General features: G+C 36.9%; 1 protein-coding gene across 2 annotated transcripts in view; it reads left to right on the top strand.

The window, feature by feature from the left end:
- mgat4c (mgat4 family member C) overlaps positions 1-23,465 on the top strand; it is a 92,335-nt gene that overhangs the window by 25,590 nt on the left and 43,280 nt on the right. For both annotated transcript variants that reach the window (XM_043263930.1, XM_043263929.1), the window contains exon 2: positions 15,123-15,212. The gene's annotated coding sequence lies outside the window, so the exon portion shown is untranslated. The remainder of the gene's footprint in view (positions 1-15,122; positions 15,213-23,465) is intronic.

Raw genomic sequence — 23,465 nt, 5'->3', positions numbered from 1 at the left:
CTTAAGTGTTAAACTTAAGGCTAAGTGGTTAAGTAACAAAGTGCAGAAAATAACTATTTGCTAATAACAAATACCTGTTTGCAGTATCAGGTAACATAAGAAAATGACACTTGAAGCCTCACACTATTCAAGTTGGCCATACCTGCTTTTATATCAAAAATAAACCAGACAATGACTTTTTTTTCATGAATTGCCATAACAATCAAGCCATTATTTTTTTTTTCCCACAACAATTTAAAATTCAGCATGCCACATTTGATCCTGTGCGTTTAAGAATTCATTGTAAGAGAATGACTACTTTGATTTGCTGTTGGCTCCAACAAAGTTTACACTGGTTGTCTTAAGTAGATTTCGACAACTTGGACTTCCTAGAAAAAAAAAAAAAAATTACATCTGTTTGTTTCTTATATTGAGATCCTTCAAAAGGATATGAAAATCTACATGTAGCCTGGAGGAGTGCAAGGTTATTTGGCAATAATTACATTTTTAAATTTTTGATGTGCAGTAATAATAGTATATGTCTTATTTTACTTCACTGTGGCTGGGTGGGCCAATTTTCTAAACACCTCACAGACATCGCTGACATGTAGTAAGTTGCGAAAGTTTGTAATGAGCCATTTTCACAGCTTAGTTTCAAAGATCTGAGAGCCGGTCTATTTTTATAGTACAGAGAGCTTTTTTATTTCAATAGATGAAAGAAAATGTGTTTTTTTTTCATGATATGACTCCTTTAAAGTTTTTAAACTCCTTGCACACAATCATAGAGATGTCTTCCCATTGTTAAAGCACTTTTGTTATACAATTCCTTATACTATTCTGGCTTAAACTTGCATTGTTTCCTTTCCCTTCGCACCTAAATGGAGGTTGACAGCTGTGTGCGGTTAGTCAGGCAAGAGCGCAGCCCGGGTTGGTGCGTAATGACGGTAATTAGCAAGATGAGCAGTGACATGTTTAGCGGATGCTCTGCGGTAGGTGTGCGAACACTTGAATGTGGAGTACAGTGAGTTGCCCCCAGCTGCGGCAAGGGAGCTCAATCAGCGAAATCGCTCTTGGCCCTATTGTACTATTTCATCCGTTTCCAATGAGTCAGCCGCATTTACTAATGCCATCCCATATATAAATTTCCCACCTGCTTACAAAATTCACCGCATTACGACCTTGGAATGTTAATCGGGGACCTCCAAGACGATGTTTCCCACACGAAATTGAATTAGTATTTCTTGTGTTTTAAAAAGCTAGTAACTGTCGCAACGGTGTAGCTGTCAAGGACGAGGATTGGAAATATTGATGTAGCTGACTCTGGTTGTACATAAGCGCTGGCTTGATAAATGGGCCAAAAGAATTGTGCTGAACTGTAACAAACTGAACCGTAATTGTTATTCCGCGCAGCATCTGTTATGCGCTCTGCTGATCGTAGTAATATGTGATGGAGTAACTGGGAGCTTTGGTTGTAAAGCACCCTGCACAGGTGCATGTCCCGCATCAGGAGCCGTACGAAATAGATCAACCGCAGACCAACACAGCTGCGGCAACCTCTAGTTTCCTAAGAGCATCCACAGCTGGTTTAGTCAAGAACAACTTTGTCTCCAAGCAGAGTCAGGGAAAACTTGTTGTGAAGTGCACGGATCCCAATGTTTTATAGTAAGAGTTGCTTGGGGGCTGAATACTAAATTTAAGCGCATTAGTTCACTGGAATAGCCACATAAAGCAATAAACAAATAAATGTAAGGTTATGGTGAGTCTGCTCTTTCATGCTCTGCTGAGACCCTATTGATTTTCAAAGAGCATTTTTTATAGGTCTCTTGCAGTCTTGCAGGCAGGCGGCAGCGCTACAACCTGTGCATCAGAAAACACAGAAGCATTATGCCAGACATTGAATGTTGGTCATTTCAATAGCAACTGGTTTCTTCCTTTGGGGTTGTAGTTGGTAGGGATGAAAAACAACTCGCCCTATATTCTTGCATTGCTTGAATAGACAAATATAATATAGTTATGTCATTATTTTCAATGTGTTATTAAGTCATTTTATGTTTATAAAATCTAAGGTTTTAATGAAATATACTTTTATATATAATAAAATGGACTCATGTGAAGGGAAAACTGAATTTTCATCAGCTGTTACGTCAGCCTTTAGTGTTACATGATCATTCACATATTTTAGTACGGTGCACAAGAAACAATGTTGAAAACAGTTGTGTTGCTTAATATTTTTGTGAAAACGTTTTTTAAGGTGATTGGAAAAAAACAGGAATTATTTACTAGTATTTTGTAACAGTTTCAAATCCTTTACTGTCCCTATTATGGATTTTAAAATGACCTTCCATGATGTTTTCAGAAATTGCACAGTGTATAAAGTTATTGTCTCTCAAAAGAGACTCGTTTAAACGAGTCATTTTTTAAACAAATCGCTAGCCACTTCATGTTGACATTTTGCCCGCTTAATATTAGTGCATGCAGACCTGGATGTACACTGATTCATTACACTGACCATGAAAATGTACGTTGATTCTTTGCCACTATAGTGACATTTTTTTAGCAGCATTACAGCCATGATGAAATGAAAATGAGACCAATTGGACCAATCTGATTTTGGAAAATTTGGTATGGAAAAATAAATTGTTGATGAAATCATTTTGGATTCGTTGAGCAAACAAGGTATAAATAAATACATTTATTCTAAGACAACAAAAATGTTAGGGATTCCCAAAACTAAATTATACACCTTTCATAACCTGTAATAGGGGTATTTTAATATATCCTTGTTTAATAAAAGTATTAATTTTGGGGGAATGTTATGTATATATTTGATATTTATGTATTATTAATAAACTATTATTAAGACTTTTGTATGTTCCACTTTAAAGATTCATTGGCATGGAGTAGCTACATTTTAATCATGCACATTTCCTATCGCCATACGCAGCCACACACTTTGCGGTTCAGATCCGACACGTCGAGGTAAGGTTGTGTTCTGATATAAGAGGGACTCGGACGGACATGGATGATTATTAAGGTACAGAGATAGGCGCTCTGCTCATTCAGCCCCTGCCGGAGCACATGAACGATGCTAGGACGAGTTGGCTAGCACTGGATTAAAGATCGTATCAAAGCATAAAAAATGATTGGCCAGATAGCTGATGATGCCTTTCCAGCCAGAGATAGGGAGTCTAGAACGGTTTATAATAGAACAAAGGAATATGTGTGAGCACACAGGAACAAGGTGGGTAACTGATGCCACTCATGTGACATATTTGATTTAGTGGTTGTCATTTCAACTGAAATTTTGCTTTATTTATGCAAAAGATAATTTATTGTATTTTATTTTGTTTTATCTCTTGGCATTTTGAGATTTAGTGGCTGTCACATCAGAAGGTACCTTTACTTGAGAATCCAATTTTTATTTTATTTTACACTGGATGCCGTGTCTTGTTTTTTAAATAATAAATTGCTGTTATTTAGGGATATATGCTCATTAAAGGATGATGTTTATTTTGTTTTATTTTATTATTTTATTTATCTTGGACATCAAGACTGTGGACATCAGCTGCAGTGCTGTTTTTTAATGTCAGTTCACAGGGAAGATGCTTTTTAATCTTTAATAGTAAATTTTCGTCTTTTTGAATATTTTTAACCCTAAATTATTCATGCCCAAATGTCAAATGAGGCAGCTTTTTGCCATTTTACAGCTATTCGAAAGTGCTAATTGATTGTGCCTTTTACTGTCTGACACAGTTAGATGTCAAGGACTGGACATTATCATATGCACTCCCTCTCAGAAAGGTGGAGATGAGACGTGAGAGGGAAATAAGGGTTGAAACGACACGTCTGCACGGAGGAGGCCTGCCAGAACCTTTTAGCCTGGCACTCGTCCCTCTCACACTACGCTGATATAGTTGTCACCAGAGGAAACAGTGCCGTAAGGAAAGCGAGTGTGCTTGTTTGTGTGTGTGTGTGTGTGTGTGTGTGTGTGTGTTTCTCTCAGAGCAGTTTTGGACGAGTGGCTGTACAAGTTGATCAGCTTCAGTGGAGTGGTGTTCACAGTAGTGCTCATGCTGATCCATTGTTGTTGTCCATTAGGCATTGATCTGTCTTTTCAATTCTCAAAAATCAAAGCCATTTCAGGAAGAGGCTCATCTGCTCTAATAGTTAGCTTTATGATTAGTAATTTTATCACCCAGCAATTTTCCATCTCATTCTATGTGCTTGCCGAGTGGAAACTGGCGATTAAAAAGAGCCCAAGTCATTGTAGCTTGGAGATGTTAGGAATAACAGTGCAAATTAATCCACAAATCAGTGCAGTCGTGTAATCCACTCGCTGTGTTAATTACTCGCTATTTTCTTTGGAAAGGGGATTTATGGGAAGGGTCATTAAATGGCTCAGAGCGATTGACCAGTTTTAGTTGGTGTGTTTGTGGTCCATCACTGAAACTGTCAGTTTCACCTCAGTTCATACCAGTCGAAGCAATCTTCATATGTGACCCTGGACCAAAAACAAGTCATAAGTAGCACAAGCATATTTGTAGCAATAGGCAAAAATACACTGCATGGGTCCAAATTTTTACTGCAAAAAAAAAAAGAATATTAATATTCCATGAAGATGTTTTGTAAATTTCTAATGCCAATACTGTATATCAAAACTTATATTTTGATTAGTAGTATGCATTGCTAAGAATTTGCTAACAACACCTAGATTTTTTCAATATTTTTTGCACCCTCAGATTCTGGATTTCAAGATAGTTTTATCTCGGCTAAATATAATAAATGTCCTAACCTAACAAACCTACCAAAAATTCATAAATGGAAAGCCTATTCATTCAGCATTCAAATGATGTTCACTGGTCAACATTTGAAGCAGATCAAAACCTTTCAAAAACTTTGTGTGTGTGTGTGTGTGTGTGTGTGTGTGTGTGTCATCAGTACAGTGTATGTAAGAAATTGAAGTCCAGAGTGCAATACAACTGTGGTGTGGTGCAAGAGTCAGTGCGGCGAGAGACAGACATCTGGTGGTGAGTGAACGTAAGTTTGTAGACAGAATTCATGACATCTTGTCAGAATGCTGAAATATTAACCTTACTGCTATTCCCTATCCACATACAACTTAGAACAAATTCCATTTTGAGTTCATTGAATTGGAAATCATTTTGAACGGTTATTTTTCCCCTCAATAAAACAACATTTGTTGGAATGGAAGTTTAAGTGCAAGAGTGCAATTCTGCTTTGCCAAATAACAGCCTTTAAAAAGAGAGTATCTGGGAGAGATGTCCCCAGTACGTGACAGCAATGGATCGGTAGGTAGTACCAAATCAAATGCAAATCATAGTGCATTTGCACTTAAACAAGAGCTCAAACTGCAAACACTGTAATGAATATTTAAATACATTTAGCAAAGAAACAACCTCTGTAATGTGTCAATTTAAATTATATTTCGGAAATACGCTGTCATGTTTGGAATAAATCTGTTTTTGGTTTTTTTTTATAATTTTTTTTTTAAACCTTATTCTCACAGCTGCTGCAGTTATTTAATCAGAAATACTTATAAAACAGTAATATTGTCATTACCATTTATTTGTAATATATGTTATGTATACATTTAAATGTATGGCAATGTGCTTGCAAAACGAAATATTTAGCAGCCATTACTCCCGTCTTCATTTTCACATGCTCAATTGTTGCTCGATACTTCATTATTTAATGCTTGATACGTTTTTCAGCTTAATATTTTGTCAAAACTATTATACAATATTTTTCAGGATTCTTTTAAATGTCTTTTTTGACCAATGCAATGCATATAAAAGTATTAACAGGAAACAAAAGTTATTTTTAGCTATAATATTTCACAATATTTTTTTACTGTATATTCAGTTCAGCATTGGTGAGCATAAGAGTTTTTAATCTTTTATTATTCCAAACCTTTGACCCTAAGCAAGCAATAGCAAGCAAGTACAGTAAGAGCCTTGTCAATTTGTAAACCTTTCACAGAGCCTTTATCCATATATCTTTGTGTCTGTATGTACTGCTAATGTATTTCAAGGCCAAGCGGTGTGGATTGTGAGAGTATCTGGTTGCTCTTTACTTACAGTAACAGTTACAGGGGATTCCCTGAGCTTTCCTGGGGAGCTAAGAATTGATAGATGCGAAGACTTCTCTGTTCTCTACACTAGAAACAACAAGTAGTTGGGCTACAGATACACAAACACTTACAAACAGCCACTCAAACAAGAAGTCTCTCACGACTGGGGCATTTCGTGCCCGTATTAGATGTTTGCTACGCGCAGAGGGAACCGGAGAAGGCAGACAACTCGCATTTGTTCATGCAGGCATGAGGCCCGACAGTAAATGGAGCTCATAATGGCCAGAACATGTTTGGAAGGGCATCTAATGAGGAAGCCCATTAGGTATTAATAGTATTTTAAAGGCCTGGGGAGAGGGATCAGGAGGGATAAGGCAAGCCTTTCCTATTGCAGAGCAGACAGGAGCTAATGCACATTTTTGGGAGGTTATTTAAAATCATGAAAGGTATGAAGTGTAATTACAGTAAAAGTAAATATTAGATGTAGCTTTTGTCCATTCCAGATTAAATGTATTCGATTTGACCAGATTTATCTTAATACCACAGAACACACACAATCAAATTGCTTCTCCATTATCATTCCGAGATGAAATCCACCTTTTAAGGTTGATTCATCTAAATCCAGATTAATCAGACAGCAGAAGCGGTGTTTCTCTCAGATAGGTGTCACAGTCTGTGGTCTCTTTTAGTCTTCCATACTGCCTACATCCTTTGAAGCTGCATTAGCTTTTACCCAAGATACTGGAGGGTTTTTTTTTTATAGCAGTTGGAGTGGTGGGTCGAGGTCATAGGTTTGTCTCTTTCTTTGCTGTAGAAAGGGGAAAGAGGGGTTTCTGGATACATCCCCCTCTTTTACTTCCCACAAGGCTCAAAGGATGCTGGGAAATGATTAAAGACGGGATTCAGATGAAAGTGCCCACTGAAGGTAATAGACTGTACACTGGCTGCACTGTGGGATGTGCTTTAGAACAGTTTCAAGTTTTGTTTGATGTTAATGGAATGTATCACAATGGTTGAATGTATATAGCAGGCTTGTGTGCCAGTCAGAATTGAACTGAGAATGCTTTTTACATTCCTGAATTTGAATTAATGTAGCAAGCAGGATGCAGAAATGCGTTACAAAAGCAAGCAAGTAACATGAACAGAAATTCAAAGAAATTCATTTCACTGTAACTTTTCCATCCATTTATAATTGATTTTAAGTCGTTTATGCTCACCAAGGCTGCATCTATTTTATATATAAAAAAAAAAAAACAGAACAAATACAAATATTGTGAAGTATTATTACAATGCTTTCGTTTTTAATCTATTTTTAAAATGTAATTAATTTCTCTGAGGGCAAAGTTGCATTTTCAGCAGCCGGTACTCCAGTCTTTACCTTAATCCATTTTTTTTAACTCTTTTTTTTATTGAATCTTTGGTATTATAAATGTCTTCACTCTCACTTTTATCCAATTTAACACATCTTTGCTGAATAAAAATGCTAATTAAAAAAATATAAAAATATATTTAAAATCTTGGATTAGTTTTTCAAACACTAAGTTGCTTTCATGCACCCAAAGACTATCAAAAGTACATAATTCTTCCAGATTTACATACTTTCATCTGTCTATCTCTTCATCCGGGCATTCCTCATTTTTTAGATGTGCGGCGAGGATTTATCATGGCGACCAGCTTTGAAACTTCCAAAATCACAAACAAATGAAAGGTGGTATCGATCGCAAGTGTCTCCCAGAATGATGAACTGGCACTTTTGTGAAAAATCAATGGCTTCTCTCTCTACAGGTCTGCCGTTATGCTTGTGACTTGTGTGTGAGCTCTTGTTGGCCTTAACTCCCCCTATATCTTTTCTCAAATTATGAATTTTAACCACAGTGTTTGTCTTCTCTTATAATTCCCTTTCAATCTTAAATGCATGCCAATTTGATTTGTGCAGAAAGCCCCCAGCAGTAATAGCACACGGGATAAGCCATATAAGTGAGTGCAGCTGGATGTATTTACAGCTATATTGACTTTGCCTGCCTTTATCTGTCTTGCTTTGTGTGGCACTTGCTTATTGGCTGCATGTCTTAGAATTCTATTGATCTGCTATATATGTTGCATGTCTGTGGGCAAGCCTTTATTAACAGAATCCATAAAACAGACACATGGTATTCCCACAGTGTGCCCAGAATCTCTTTTCATATCATTCATAATTCATGCGTAACCCTCTAACCTCAACCTCAGTCTAACATGAATACGTTATTGACTTCATTATAGTTGAACATGTTTGCTAATTCTGTGTACCGATGCGGTTTCACCCGAAATGAAGACGTGTTATGGTAATTTATTTTAACTTGCCTGTTTTAAAAACATCTCGTCAGGACGCATGTCGAGTTTATGGATGGGATATTTTTGTTAGAGACAAAAGGGTCAATTTGGTTTGAAGCTGACAAATAATAGTTCTCAGAAGATAGCAGATAAAATTATGCACCTTTTTCTTTTGTACGACACTTTAGTAAAGTTCAGTGTTCTGTAAAAGCGTTTTTTCTTTTCTTCCTTCCAAAAGAAATCAGCCTTAGTCCCAATTTGACAGCAGACCTATATCTCTGATTTTTGTATTTGTGTGTGTGTGTGTGTGCGTGCACGCTCTCACACACGAGAGAATTGAAAGAGAGAGAGAGAGTAAGAGTCGGTAATGACGGTTTGCCTGTCAGTTATGTGAGATAGAGGGAAATCTCTGACAGCTTGAGAAAGTTCCTTCAGTTTCATCAGTGGTGGGAGAGCATGCTGTCACAAGGAAATCTACAGGCTAAAACAGGTATCCATCACAGAGAGAGAGAGAGCAAGAAGAGTGAGGCATGAAAATGCTATTTCCTATCTAAAACAATAGCAGAGGACACAAGAAAGGATTCTCTGTTCATCTGTAATCTTTCAAACATCCTTCCACTGTAGGGTTTGCGGAAAAGAAAATGGGAAATGAAACAAAGTTTTGATTATATACTGTATGGCAGATATTCTGTCCTGGTTTTGACATAAAAGCAGCAGTGCAGTTCCTGAAATGCTAACCGGGAAAAATGGGACTCAGAAAAGACTTAAAACAAACATAATTATTAGAAGTATTTGGCTTAGTCTGAAGCAGTATTCAGGAACACCAGTGCCTTGCTAATATAACTACATTTTCCAGTAGAGTGACAGTATCTCAGATATTTTCAAAATAGTGAAACCTTTCCTGTAACAAGCTACCTTTTCCGACAAGTAGCAGTGTACAGCAACCAAATGCTAAATTGCTGTTTTTTATATATATATATATATATATATAGTCATATTGTACTGTAGGCTATACAGCTGTTCAGTGTGTAGTCCTAAAATGTGGAAGAGAATTTGTTCAGCTCTTGTGACATTTAGATACAATATTGCTCTCCTAAAGACACAGTCCACCCAGAAAATTGTAAGTATTGTCATTTATTCAACCTCATGTCATTCCAGACCTGTGTGATGTTCTTTCTTATGTGTAAAACAAAAGAAGACAGCTTGAAGAATGACTGTTTGTTTATTTAATTAATTAGTATTTGTGTGTGAATGCGTGTGTGTTGTGTTTGATATAAATGAATATGTTTCTTCATCGGAACAGATTTCAAGAAATGTAACATTAAATCAATTGCTCACCAATGGAACTTTTTGAACTCTCATTTTGACGAGCAAGTGATTTAATGCTACATTTATTACATTTGGTTTGGAAAAAAACTCATCTATTTGTCTTAATTTTCAGTTTTGAATGGTTGTTCACTCATAATAGCCAGTTGTGTTGCCATAATAATTTTCGAGTAACTTTACTGTAGTTAAAGTTGTATCTTGGTTGTAGTTTTCCAATGGTCTGTACATGAAAACGTCTTACATGGAATAGTTCCACGTGAATATGGAATTGGAAAATTACACAGATATCAGAACTAAATGCTGTAAAAATTGTAAGCTTAATGGATGTTATGAGCAACTATACTGTACAAATTATTATGGAATGTTTTTTTTTGTTTTTTTTTTCTAAGGGTGCAGTTTTTCTTAGTCGGCTGAAAATAATAAAACCGCCTCCCTCTAGGGCAATGTAAACAGAGAGCTCTTAAAAAAATTGCAAAGTGATTTAAACTATCTGGCTTCTCGAAAAAGAATGAATAGGATGATATTGTCCTTACTACACACTGGGCAAATATCCATATGGATTTGCAAATTCCCTGAAGCAAGGTCCAAAGCTAATTAAAGCCATACAGTGCGAAAACAAATCAGGGGAAGATGAGTGTGTAAACAGAGGTCAGTGCTGCTTTATCAAACAAAGACAGTTAATTGGGTCAGAACAGTTCTGTTAACAAGTCACACAAGTTTTTCTCTTTTTGAACTCATTGTGAGACAGTGCAATGAGAATGAGAACTGAAAGCATGTACTGCAGTATGTTTCAAAAATAGGCTACACTGTACTTAAACCTGCTGTGGAAATATCCTGAAGCCATTTACTATCAAGAACATTTTCTCTTTCAAAACCTGAGGCATTTTTAGGCATTATGCGGTAGGTGCACTTCTGATGCATAGTCTGTTCCAAAAGGTAAGCGACTTAATGCTCCTCCTAAGGTAGCTTGTTTTAGCCAAATTCTATAACATGCATCTTTCATGGAGAAGATAATCTCAGAATGCTCAGTGAAAAAAATAAACCCAAGATAATGCATGCATGAAGAGAAATGCAGATAATAAGTAAACCGTTCAAAACCTGTCTGTAAAATTGTTTTATTGTGCAATATTTGAAAGAAGTCACTGCCTGTCAAGACTGCATTTATTTAATTAAAAACACCTTTACAGCATTGGTGAAATAATGTGTTTTATTATGTATTCTTGAATTTTCAGCAGGCATTCCTCCAGTCTTCAATGTCACATTGTCCTTCAGAAATGATTGTAATATTCTGATCTGGTGCTCCAGGAACGTGTTGAAAACTATAGGATTAATTTCATTTTAAACTGAAAAGTACCAATAAAATATAATTTAGTGAATTCTTTCACACAATTTTTATACATACTTTTTTATTCCCCTTACAGTATCACTTCACCAATAACTCTATTAAAATCAATTGTGTGTTGAATTTTCTATACAGAGCCATTCACAAATTGCTAGGTTATGATCCAGTGTTAGACAACAGCTTACTATGTTTTGGAACGGAGCCCTTTAAATCACAAATTTCAGTGGTTAAGTGTAAAATGAATGGCTCTTCGTATCCACTTACATGCAAGTCAAGTATTCATCATTTCATTCATTTCTAAAGCCTTCCTGTGTCTTTTATTAATCACTTAGCAATAGACTAATTCAGAGCATATTCAGTAAATGAGATATACTGTAAATTGCAGCTTAGTGATCAGCACCATGGACAGCTCCCTGCTCTTTTGTATTCACTGTCTTACGTTATAATATATTTTACTGATATAATAAACTAAAAACATTGTTGTCTTAAACAAACGTGTTACTCTCTTCACATCGGTATCGCATTCTCAAGTTCAGCTATATGTCCTAGCTGGTAGGAGGGTGCTGTACATTTACCTGGATGAGCCGTCATTGTTTAAAATAACCGCTCACTCCTTGTGCTCTTATTCACAGTTTGGTTCGTCTGCGGAGCCAGCAGTAGCACTTTAAATGAGGAACTCTGACCGTGCAGCTCAGGGTTATCTGTGCCTCTCAGCAATCAGCTCTGCGACCTTATTTCCCAGTGCTGGCACACATTTACTCTTGCCGTCGCTATTGTATGGACTTCCTCAATCTCTATTATATGTTGACATATGTTGTTGTGTTTTTCTACTAACATGGGCATGGATTCTTTTTGAGATCAAACCCTGAAGGTCGTGTTGGGTATGTTTCTGTTCTGATTGGCATGTAGGGATACGGCATGTAAGGTTTCTTGTCGAGATCTGTTATATAGAGATTTATATAGAGATCAAAAGGCCATGAATGGGTTGTTTTTTTTTCTACAGAGTAGAAAGGCACATGGGCTTTGTTACAAGACATGGTGAGGTTCCTGTGCATACAGTGGAAGTCATATTCTAAAACAGCACCCTGAATGTCACTGAACCTAATAAGTGAATATTTAGGGATCACATTAATAGAACCGCTCATTATAGATTTGAATAGTTATTCCAGTGGAGGTCGATTCAAGCATGTGGCTCAACTAACAGTTATTTACCCTAATAGAGTGAAATAATGGATTTTAAAATTCCTTTCATTTACATTTTAGTATTTTTTTTTCTATTTCTCCGTTTAATTATCAGTTGCAGTGTACCATTGGAATGACTTCTTTCATTGCAGTCATGAAGTATGATGTTCAATGTTATGTTATGTGAAGGAAACATGGTATTTTAGGAGGTTCCTTCATAGGCAGCTCACCAGTTTTTGGTCTGATATTTTTTGTAAGCTGTATTCATTTTACACATTGCTTTTACCATACTATGTAGCAGGGAAGTAGTTATATTCGAATGCAGAGTAGGTTCTCAAACCGCAGTGTTGTCAAATGCTTAATGCAGGATTTAGAGACTGTCGGAAGACAGATGCTCTAAGAATGCCTAACAATATGTGCCTGTAACCCTGGACTCTGTTGTGGTTGTCCTGGATTCATTCAAGAAATATAGATGACTTGATTTGCTGTCATCCTGATTGTTGTGATTGTGTAACCTCATAAATTTTCCCTGTAAGACAGCTTTTTGCATATAAGCTGTCCATATGGTTGGTAGGATCCATAATCCATTATAAAAAAGAAATCTCATGATGTTTTTGTCAATACAGATGCATAATCCATGAGTTCTCACTGGAATTTTTGCATCACATTTTTGTCCATGCATGCTAATGGACAAGTTCCCGTCACTGGTGTGGTAATATATGTGCATAATGATGGCCGGTCCACTTTCATCTCAGCGCATGAAGCCCAACAGTGGAGTCACAGCTGCTCAGCTTATTAGCTCATTGAATTAGACCAATCATGAGCCAAATGGAGGAAAGACCGGACACAGTTACATGCAATGCTTATAAATCAGTCTTACTCTCTAATAGAACATGGCTATTTCAGCTCTTCTTATTACCCAGATGATCCTGCCACTTTGAAGGTTTTCACAGAAATTTGGGGTAAGATTTACTGAGGAAAAGCGGGAAAATTGAAGACAGTCTCCAAGGCAGGAAGCTCATTTAGTTTCAGTGGAAGAATGCAGCCCCTTTAAAAGGAGGCCAGCATTCTTTAAGGTGTTTTATCTCTAGTCCTTTGCGAGCGGGCGACGACCGACAGAGCAAGTGGTCATCGGAAAGGGTTGTAGTGCTTATCCTGACTCTCTACATGCCTGGTGCCGGCTAAAGCCACCCTTTTGTCTCACCACTGACTGAGAACACACCATTAACAGAGCCACAGCTTGACAAGAAAAATGAAGAGAGCTATTTTCTGTGGCCTCGAGTGCCAGGCTGAATAATGAGCAGACATTCTTTCTCTCTTCCCCCTCCACGGATTCACTCCTCCTTGTGAAGACCCAGTCAGAGAAGAGTGTTTCTGTCTCTTCCCCCCTTTTTTTTCTTCTCGCTCTCTCTTCCTGTGCCCTGATCTGTGACTTCTTTTCCAAGGAAACCAGGGCAGGAACAGACTGTGTGTGCACATCACATTCGAGATCTTTGAGAGGTGAATTAGATAAGTGTCTAGTGTCGTCTGATTTATTGATTTGAGGATCAGATATTTTGCAACCAGAATGTCACGAACATTCATACTGGAATCAAAGTAGGTGTCTAAGAGTCTTGTTTAGTGCACTGTTTTGTTTTCCACTGGGAAATCTTAAATCAGAAATCTTAAATATCTCAAGTATTTCTTATAGATAGCAATGACATTAAATTGAGAGCAGTTGGAGTTTTAGAGAAATATCACTCAAATGTGTCTCAAATTCAGAAGGCATCTCAACAACAATATGCAATGCCTTCAGATTTGCAAAGATATTAAGTCTGCATAATTCTGCATTTTTTTTAATCCAATTGCATGCATTATGCCATGCACATTAATGTATAATTCTGTATTAAGGATGCACAATATTGGATATTGGATGGTATTAGATATTCTATTTATTTTAGACTTTATTGGTCACCAGTTACAGTATAATCCAACTTTTTTTGTTTGTTTTTTTCTTTACTTAATTTTTTATTTACTTAATGGACAGAATTTTAATAAAAGTGAATCCTTATTCTGCCTTTAAAATGAATATCAACGATTGAATCATTCTCCTAAGGCATATTAGCAGAAACAACTGGGATGAAGTTGATGCTTCAAATGAATTGAAAGATTTCCATTAGGTGAACGAGCAATATTGTCATCCTCTGGGTGTATTGATGTAATCTAGCGAGTATATAAGCACTACAAAGGTTACAACACACAAGTTGAAGCACACAAAGACACACTAACAGAAAGAAAAGGGCATTAGTCAGATCCTATATTCTCGAAGTGGCTGTGTTCCCTGCAGACACCTCTTCCCCTACCCTTGAGTGCTAATAAAATGACGTGAGGACCCGTCTGCTGTGCAGGCAGCGTGAATTCACAGCCGGAGAGCAACCGATGAGCCGCCATGGGTGTTTTTTCCTCGCTGTGTTCGTATTGGATTGCGTGTACAGATGTCTGAGTGTGCTCAAATACGAATTTGCTTTTGCGTCTGTGACTCGTGAATGCAGCTGTTCATCTCTTTCTCCTGTGTAAACATGTTGTTTGTGTTAATATTTGTCTCCGAATGAGTTGGGATGCGAGCGCGAGCGCACTGCGGCAGCAATAGTTCAGCTGGCTGTTAGCTTGGGCATGGGGTTTGTGATATATGGTTATGGCCATTCATTGAGAGCCAATTAGGCCTCCTCTGTGTTTGAGCACTGTGGAATCCCATAATGCACTATTCTCCAGAGCACCCACGGCTGCTTCCTCCAATGAGCAAAGAACAGGAAATAGAATTCTCAACAGGAGGATTTGGTAGCTCATGCTTACTCACTCGTCACAGCAACAGTAAATGAGTGATGTTCTTCTCTACTGTTTTGTTTCATATAGATAACAAGCCCTTTTCTATGGATCCACTGATCGTCAACATCTCAAACCGCAAGGCTCCTTCCTACAAGCACATCTGAGTCCTGCAAGCAGGTAACTGGTGTTTAATTTTCGTTTTTTGTCCTTGCTGTTTCATTTCGAATTGGAGACCAAACTTGTTCAGACAGCGTTTGGTGTTAATCACACCACAAACTTCCTGCTTTAATCTGCCATTGTGATTTACAAAAGGAAGGGTGAGAAGAGACCAGAGGATCTGCTGTTATGCAGAATCAAGCACAGGCTTTTATCCTTTCAAATGCTGGCAACAATTGTAAGACAGTCTGACCTCTTTTTTGATGCTGATTAGCGTGGTATTTGAGCTGACATTAAACATGGTGCAGTAATTATGCTAAAAGGTAACAGAGAGGTAAATGCAGGGAAAAGAGGCTCTTCGTTCCGATACACTTTATAAACTCTGCGGTCGGGTTAAGTGGTGGACTCTACAGATATGCAGGCGGTTTCCAGATAAGGTATTAGCATTAAAGTAAGAAATCTCTATCTATAGCAGCCATTAGGTTTTCCATAAAAGCAGTTTTGTGAGATCTTGTCTTACAGCATTATTTCGAAACTTTGCATCAAGTTCAACGGTGCAGTAAACTGCTCAATACCCGGAGCAATTCATTAGCAGTAAATGTGCAGTTATAGCCTGCGTTTTAAAGGAAGTTGCTAAAATAATCTAGTTTATGCTGGGAACTAAAAGATGAAATATTAAGTTTAACGCACTGACTGTTAGTTTTGCTTTTTTCTTTTGAGGGGCCCTGTGGCAGTCATGGTTCAGAAAAGGCATCAAAAACCAAGAATGAAAGAAATAAAAAGTCATTGTACAGCTTAGTAGTTTCATGGTGGTATATATATATATATATATATATATATATATATATATATATATATATATATATATATATATATATATATATATATAAATTATATTAATACAGCTTTAATGTTTTTGGGGTTTTTTTTACATATAAAATGCATGATACTAGCTATCAAGTGTTCGATAAAAAGGGAACAAAGTAAATGCAAATCCATAATGCACGTAAGTACACTAGACTCAAATATCTTAAGAAACTTCTATTTGAATAGACTTTACACCTCTAGACATTAACAGTCCATTTTCATAAGAAGCATAATTCCACTATACTTTTAGGGAACAAAGACAGATTTCAAAACATGCATACATGCATACGGCAGGCAGCAAATGAGATCGAGCTGTGGTGGGCTAATGAATGATAGGCACTTGAAACTGAAGAACGATGGTACAGATGTACAGCTGGCAGAGGCAAACACCGATGTGAGTGAACATTAAAGATTCATTCAAACAGCTGTTCCTTATCCAGGACAGCACGATCCACCACCATGTGCTCTGATTCTGAAACAGAAGAGTGCAGGAAGCAGGGGTGAAAATTTGACTAAAGCTCAGGGTATTACACAAGCAGCAGAGTCAGCCGAGAGATCTGTCTGCGCACTGTCTTCAGTGATTGAAGGCTTTACCTCATACTGAAAAACATGAAATCCATGGATTGAGAGTTGAAAACTATGACAGCTGCATTTCAAGATTTTGTGCTTGAATCTGACACACACTAAAGTTCAAGCTAAAAGTTGGAGTGAACTGAGGATTCACAGAGAGACCATATTTGTGCCTGTTTGTGTCTGTTCTTCTTATAGTAGTAGTCTTTATATATATATATATATATATATATATATATATATATATATATATATATATATATATATATATATATATATGTGTGTGTGTGTGTGTGTGTGTGTATTTGAAAAAGTCCAGTAAAATGAAACTCCTTAATTATCATTGTGTAATGCCAACAAACGACCCTCCGGTCTAATTCTGTGATGCGTTTTTTTTTTTATGCTGTTTTCAGTTGTTTACCAGTCAGTATCAGTTGCCTTAGGTAAGTGGTCTTGGCTTCATTTAGGTGAGTAAAGGGTGTTTTGCGTGGTAAAGTGTAACCACTAGTTCTCAGTTCATTGTCAGTGGGAGAAAGACGACAGAACAGAGGCGGCAATGAAAGCTCGCCAGACTAGCAAACATAGAGATGCAAGATATAAAAAGAGATGTTTTGAAGAATGCGTCAGAGTGTTTTTTTATACATTTTATGCTGTTTTGGACTCTTTTGACTTTCAGTGAACAGACAAAAATGGTTAAACAATTCCTTAAAATTCTGTAACACTTTAGTATGGGGACCAGTTAACTATTTGCTTATTACAGTAGCATGTTTATTATTAACATATTGGCTGTTTATTAAAGCATATATTCTGCATGACCATATTCTACTACCCAAATACCCTGCACAATAGCTAAACTCATCAACTACCTTAAATTAAATGGGTCCAAAGTAGTGTATGGAAAAAGCTTGTACACAAAAAAGGTGGCAAGATTGCAGAAAGAGTTCACTTGTCACAAACTGTGTAAAATTAATCATCTTATCCTCTCCAGCTTTCAAAATCATGTGTTTTTTTTTAAACACAAAAGCAGACATTCAGCACAATGCTTGGACTACTGGTTTGAATGAAATGAAAGCTCCCAAATTAAATGTTATTCATAGAGTGTTATTATTCACAGAAAATCTTGCCTTCTGCCCTTTTGAACAACACGGGGGCGAGTAGATGATGACATTTTCATTTTTGGGTGATCTATTCCTTTAATGGTCTTGCAGAGTAACATTTACCCTCACAAAATCGCAAACTGACAAATTTAGCATTGAGCGTCATCTGAAACAATATGCTTCTTTTTGCCAGCGTAAAACTGGCTTGCTGATGGCTTTTCTCAGAGTTTACCGGATATAATAATTTCCTGGATGAAATATTTAGTCCTTTATCCCTAGACCTTGGTGAAAGCAAAAGGCTGTTATCTGTCAGCAACACAAAACACGTACCTCCCTTGCAGAATCTCCGCCACGCAAAATAATCAGCCAAACAGGAGAGCTACTCCCGCTGGAAATCACGGTAATAAGCCACCGTCCCCTTTCGAAATAACAGCTGGTTATGTTTTTCTAATGGAGAAGCGCCATCACAAGCCGTCGCTTCTCGTTCATCAGCAGCTGTTAGCTGTGACTGGAGGTGCTGAGAGAAATCGGCATAATATCCGTGTGCTGTGTGCAGAACCAAATCTTCTAGAAAGGAGAACTGTATAAAGTTAAGGCCGTGACACTGCAGAAATGATGCTCCTGTCTAGTCACCCTCACACCTGGATTTTGAGACGAGGGCAAGGGGTCTGGGTCTGTTTAATAGTGACAACTCTCATGCTGATGATTCTGAGGTGATACATGTGATACGCACCATCTGCCGAGGGGTCAGTCTGCCCTGACAGGGCCTGTTTGAAACATGAACGTGTGTCTGCATGTGTCAGACCGAGCGCTTGCACCCTCAGGCTAATTTGGGACTGATGGAAGACAGACATTTTCTCTTCTGCCATTTCCTCTCTATGCAGCTCAGACGATAATATATGTTGTTGTGTTTTTATTTTTGTCTTAAGCAGAGATGATTTTCTACATGCCACTGAATGTGTTCACAGGATAGTTCACAAAAAAATCATTTACTTACCCTCATCGAGCCGAACTTGACTTTCTTTTGTAAGATATTTTGAAGAATCTCAGTGTTTTTGTTCATTCGGCGTTGTTTTGTACCCCATTGTATGAAAGCTTGTTTCTGCCATGATATAAAAAAGGTAATTTGGAGCTTTTTATTGCACAGTTTAGCTTTTCTTCTTCCAAATTGTGAGAAAAAAAAAGTTTTAATTGTGAGATATAAACTTAAAATTCTGTCTTTGTTTCTGTCATGGAATAAATCTCTAAATTCTGATTTTATACTGTATCTCACAATTAAGAATAAAAAAAGTAAAAAAATATTTAAAAAAAAGTAAAAAGTACAATTTAATTAATATAAACTCAAAATTGCAGAATTGTGAAATAAAAAGTTACCTTCATTATTTTTAATCCTGTGAAGAAAACAAGCTTCCATACTATTGATTACAGGTGGGCAATATGACCATTTTATATCAATTAATTAAATGTAATTAAATATATGACAATATAGTTGTTTTTGCTTTAAATAAGTTCTTTATTGTATACAAAATTTGTATATAATAGAAATTTTGTTATTCTTATCACAGGAATATTAGACTGCTGTCACTTTAAGAGCTGACTGGATCCAATATATTGTTACGCGTGTGTTTTCTTTTTTTAGCTGCTTGCTTTTGCTTAAGACTGAAAAGAAATTTTTTACAAGGATCTATACCAAGAGTATTGAGTGTAGTTCTGTAGTACACAATGTAACTACAGAAGAGTCAAATTGTAAATATTAAAACTCTTTGGTCATTTTTGAGTGAGATTCTGATGGTCTAATCATATTCAATAATCAATGCTAAGCTACAGCTAAAAAGTGCTACCACCAGACCCGGAGATTAGCTGAATGGATTCAAAAACAGTAAAATTCTACTATTTAAATATAGAGGAGTTGGAAAATGAGCCTATTTTCAAAAAAAAAATGTGGCATGTTGTTTTAAACTGCAATGCTAATGAATGCATGCAAATAATCAAAAATGTCACTTTTTTTTGACAAATTTCTACCAGTTAATTGTATCTACTAGCCTATTGCCCTCCCTCACCACTGACAACAACATTTTTGACAAATCAGAAAATTTCTAAAAAATATTGACAGTATTATTTTTTTTAAGAATTACAGTAGCTGCATACCAATCTGTTTTTGTGCAGAGTGTACAAATCGGCTTGAAAGTATTATAGCTAACAGTCTGCCATGAAGTTTGCTTTCCTCTTTGGGTAATTTGAGAAGCCGCAGGGTGTCTGTCTGCACAATTAAAACTTGGATAAAAGTTAATAAGCAAATTTGTTTTAGTGTTTTATCGATGGGGTGCTTGTGAAGTCAAGCCAGAGCAGCTCCGCTCTCATAAATGATTACATTGTTTAGCATTTTGCAAGGTTTAATGTAATGCAACGCGAGGATCCAAACGTTGCTCCTTCAACTCTCGCGCAGCAGCGTAGGCCCTCGCTTAAACAACCTCCATCCCACTATAGGCCAGTTTTAGCACAAACATCCTAACAAGAGCTTTGTCTGACCTCGTTCCCTTCGCCTGTTGTTTTGCAGCGAGTTTGACTTAGCTCTGCTGATGTCATCGAGTTTCTCTCAAACAATGAGGCACGGAGAAGACAGGAGACAGCGGAGAAAATAAGAAACAAAGAAATCCCACGTGGCGTCATTTCACTTTTCAAACCGACGAGCCTTCCTCACTGCCCTCTGCTTGGAAAGAGTCAGAGCAAGAGCGAGATTAATGCAGATCATCTGTCATCACCTGGCACTTGATCAAAAGATCTCATTGGCAGACAGCATTCGAAAATCCACCAGAGCTTCTTTTTTCTCACTTGGAGCTGTAGAGGCAGTTTCTCAGACACACAGGCACTAGGTATTGGCTTTAGGCGTGTAGGGAGAAGGGAGAGAGGCGTGAAATGGCACTAGCATTCCTTGGAAAATTAAAAGCAAAAAGAGTGATGTTGAGACACACTTATGTTTTGAGACATCAGGGAGTACGGTTTGTGGCGTGCCGAATGTAGATCCCAGAGCAGGGGATTTGGGCAGAATTTGAGCGGGGTACAAGGGTAGGGAGAAGAAGGAGAGAAAATCGTATTCTTCAGAAGAGTGAGAGAGAGACTCTTGTTCTTTGTTGCGAGAGCTGCACCCCAAGGCTTGTTGCTGTGCTGATGGAGAGAAAGCAGGTCCCTATGTTGTTGTGTTGTGCTGCTGCGTTTTCACTCTTTTTTTTTTGTCTTGTTATGCATTTATTTTCAATTTTCTTTTTTTTTTCACCTTGTGAAGAGAATTGCCTAAGCATTTTTTCAGGTCACAATTAAAAGTGTGTTTCACAGTTCAGTGAATCTTTTGACAGGCAGGTATTTAACATAATTGCCAATTCACAAATCGGCTCTGGCGTGCTTAAATGTTCGGTTTTAAGAACTAACTAACTGCTGCATTCTCAAATATGGTGTAGCAGCATTATGTATACAACTGCTACAGTAAACTTTCTGTTTGCATATGGCAAGAAATTCCCGTTAGGAATTGTTCAAAATAATGATTCTGTCATCATGTTGTTCCAAACCAGAATGGAACCCAGAAAAAAAACTAAAAAATGACTAAGAAAACAACCATAAATACGGTCCATACAATTCTTGTTGTATTTCAGGACATCTTAAGCCATATGACAGCTTTGTGTAAGGAACTAAATCAAATTTAAGTCATTATTCACTTGAAAAATGTCTTGGCTATGAGTCAGAATTCAAATTTGGCACAGGTTTGAGAATGTGACATTTGATTATAAAAACCGAATGATGCTAGTGACGTCCATCCTGCTGCACAGACAATATATTTATTTTGAGAGGTGATTTTACTAGTGACTAACAACTATTGAAAACGTTTCGTGTGGTTGTTTATTACTCATTAAGCTTATACGAATGCCTTATTCTGCATGACCACCCTAGGGTAAAACAAATATACTTAAATGTATTTGAATACATTTATTTCATGCTAGGTGTACTACAGTATACTACAAATGCATTTACTACTACAAATACATTTTCATATTTATGTACTCAATAAAATGCCCTGCAATACTTTTAGTAAACTAAACCAGTATACTATACTATATGCAATTATACTGCATGTACAATTTGAATATTTTGCATTTAAAGACAGATATTATTCAAAGATCACTTAAAGTGACATTAAAACACATTTTAGACTTAATATTAAGAAATGTGCACAGTGCAAAAGTAGTACACCAAATAAAGTGTAATTATAATTTTAAAATCAGTAATAATCTGTCAGTAGACATGTTAATAGATTTGAACTATACTATACATTTTAACTATATATACAACTATAAATATATTACTTTTTACCTTAATCTAACTCCAATTAATCATAACTCGTTTATTGAGGCAAAAGTCATAGTTGTATAATATTGAAAATTGTTCCCAAAACTAAGGCGAGCAGAAATATTGGAAAGAAAAATAAATAGAGCAGTATTTTAAAAATAAATACTACGGAATGGCATGAGGGTTATTTTAAATAATGTCAGAACTGATGACATTTTTGGTTGAAATGATTCTTTATCTCATTTTGGCACGGTTAAAATATTTTCCCTTTCATTTCTTTGGAGCGTATTTGCTTAATGCGTTTATTCTACAAATCGAGCCATCTCAGAGGAAACACTGTTTGAAGTCATTTGGCCTAACCTTACACTGACATTCAAATCTGTATGCTGAAAAATGCAGACACCTGACCAGCGAGAGTGCCTCGTATGATGCGACTGCACCCCTTCTCACCTCTATCTGCAAAAGTAATTATGGCAAACCACCGAGCGACGGCACACTGGATTGACGAGAAGGCTGCCAATAAAGGTCATGAAAATAAACATATCTCTCTTGTTATGGAGGAGAGGGTGCAGTTTCCAGTGGAGTGCTGATGCTCAAGGCCAGGAATTCTCCTTTACCTCGTCGGTCCCCCAGCAGATGCTGTTCCTCTGCACAAAACCCTAAATTCCCCTGAGATGAGACATGACATGAAGCGAGAGACGGAGCTTCAGCAAGGATCATGGGGTGAGAGGAAGGTTGCTGAGACATTGAGGAAAGTGCATGGAAGCAAGTGAGAGGTGAGAAAGGGAGAGGCTGAAAGTGTAAGAGAGACTGTGTGTGTATTTTTGCGTGTGATAGAGGTGAGAAAAAAGACAAACTGTCTGGTTTTGGTGGAACAAAAGCAATAGCCGTATGGGTATGTGCAGCAATGAAACAGGTAGCCCTACAAATTACATTAATGATTGTTTAATCAGAACAGTGATTTAATTTAGATGAGTTAATATGGAGTTTCCTACTTTCATTTTATTACTTGATTAAAACAGTGTTTCTTAACTCCGGGGTCCTAAGACACCTAGTGTTCTGTGCTGTAATTGCAAGGGGTCTGTCAAATCTTTTTAAACTATATTGTATTATAGTATAAATATCATGACATTATTAGTCATTCTTACCCTGAGTACCTCAGCAAACTTCCAAGGAAGCTGCAAGATGGCTTAAATATGTTTAATATATTGTAAATAATAACTTTCATTCACCCCAGAAACACACACACACCATTAACACTGGCATCATATTTATTATTTTAATTTTCTCCCCTCAATAACAGTGGTTTTAATGAAGAAAATAATTCCTGAATCATGTGGAAGAAAGCCATACAGTGAATCACGGTTACATCATGGTCATTGAAATACTTTTATGGCATATA

Source organism: Puntigrus tetrazona, chromosome 18, assembly GCF_018831695.1.
Source record: "Puntigrus tetrazona isolate hp1 chromosome 18, ASM1883169v1, whole genome shotgun sequence".
Taxonomy (NCBI): Eukaryota; Metazoa; Chordata; class Actinopteri; order Cypriniformes; family Cyprinidae; genus Puntigrus; species Puntigrus tetrazona.
This window is presented reverse-complemented; position numbering and strand designations above follow the sequence as displayed.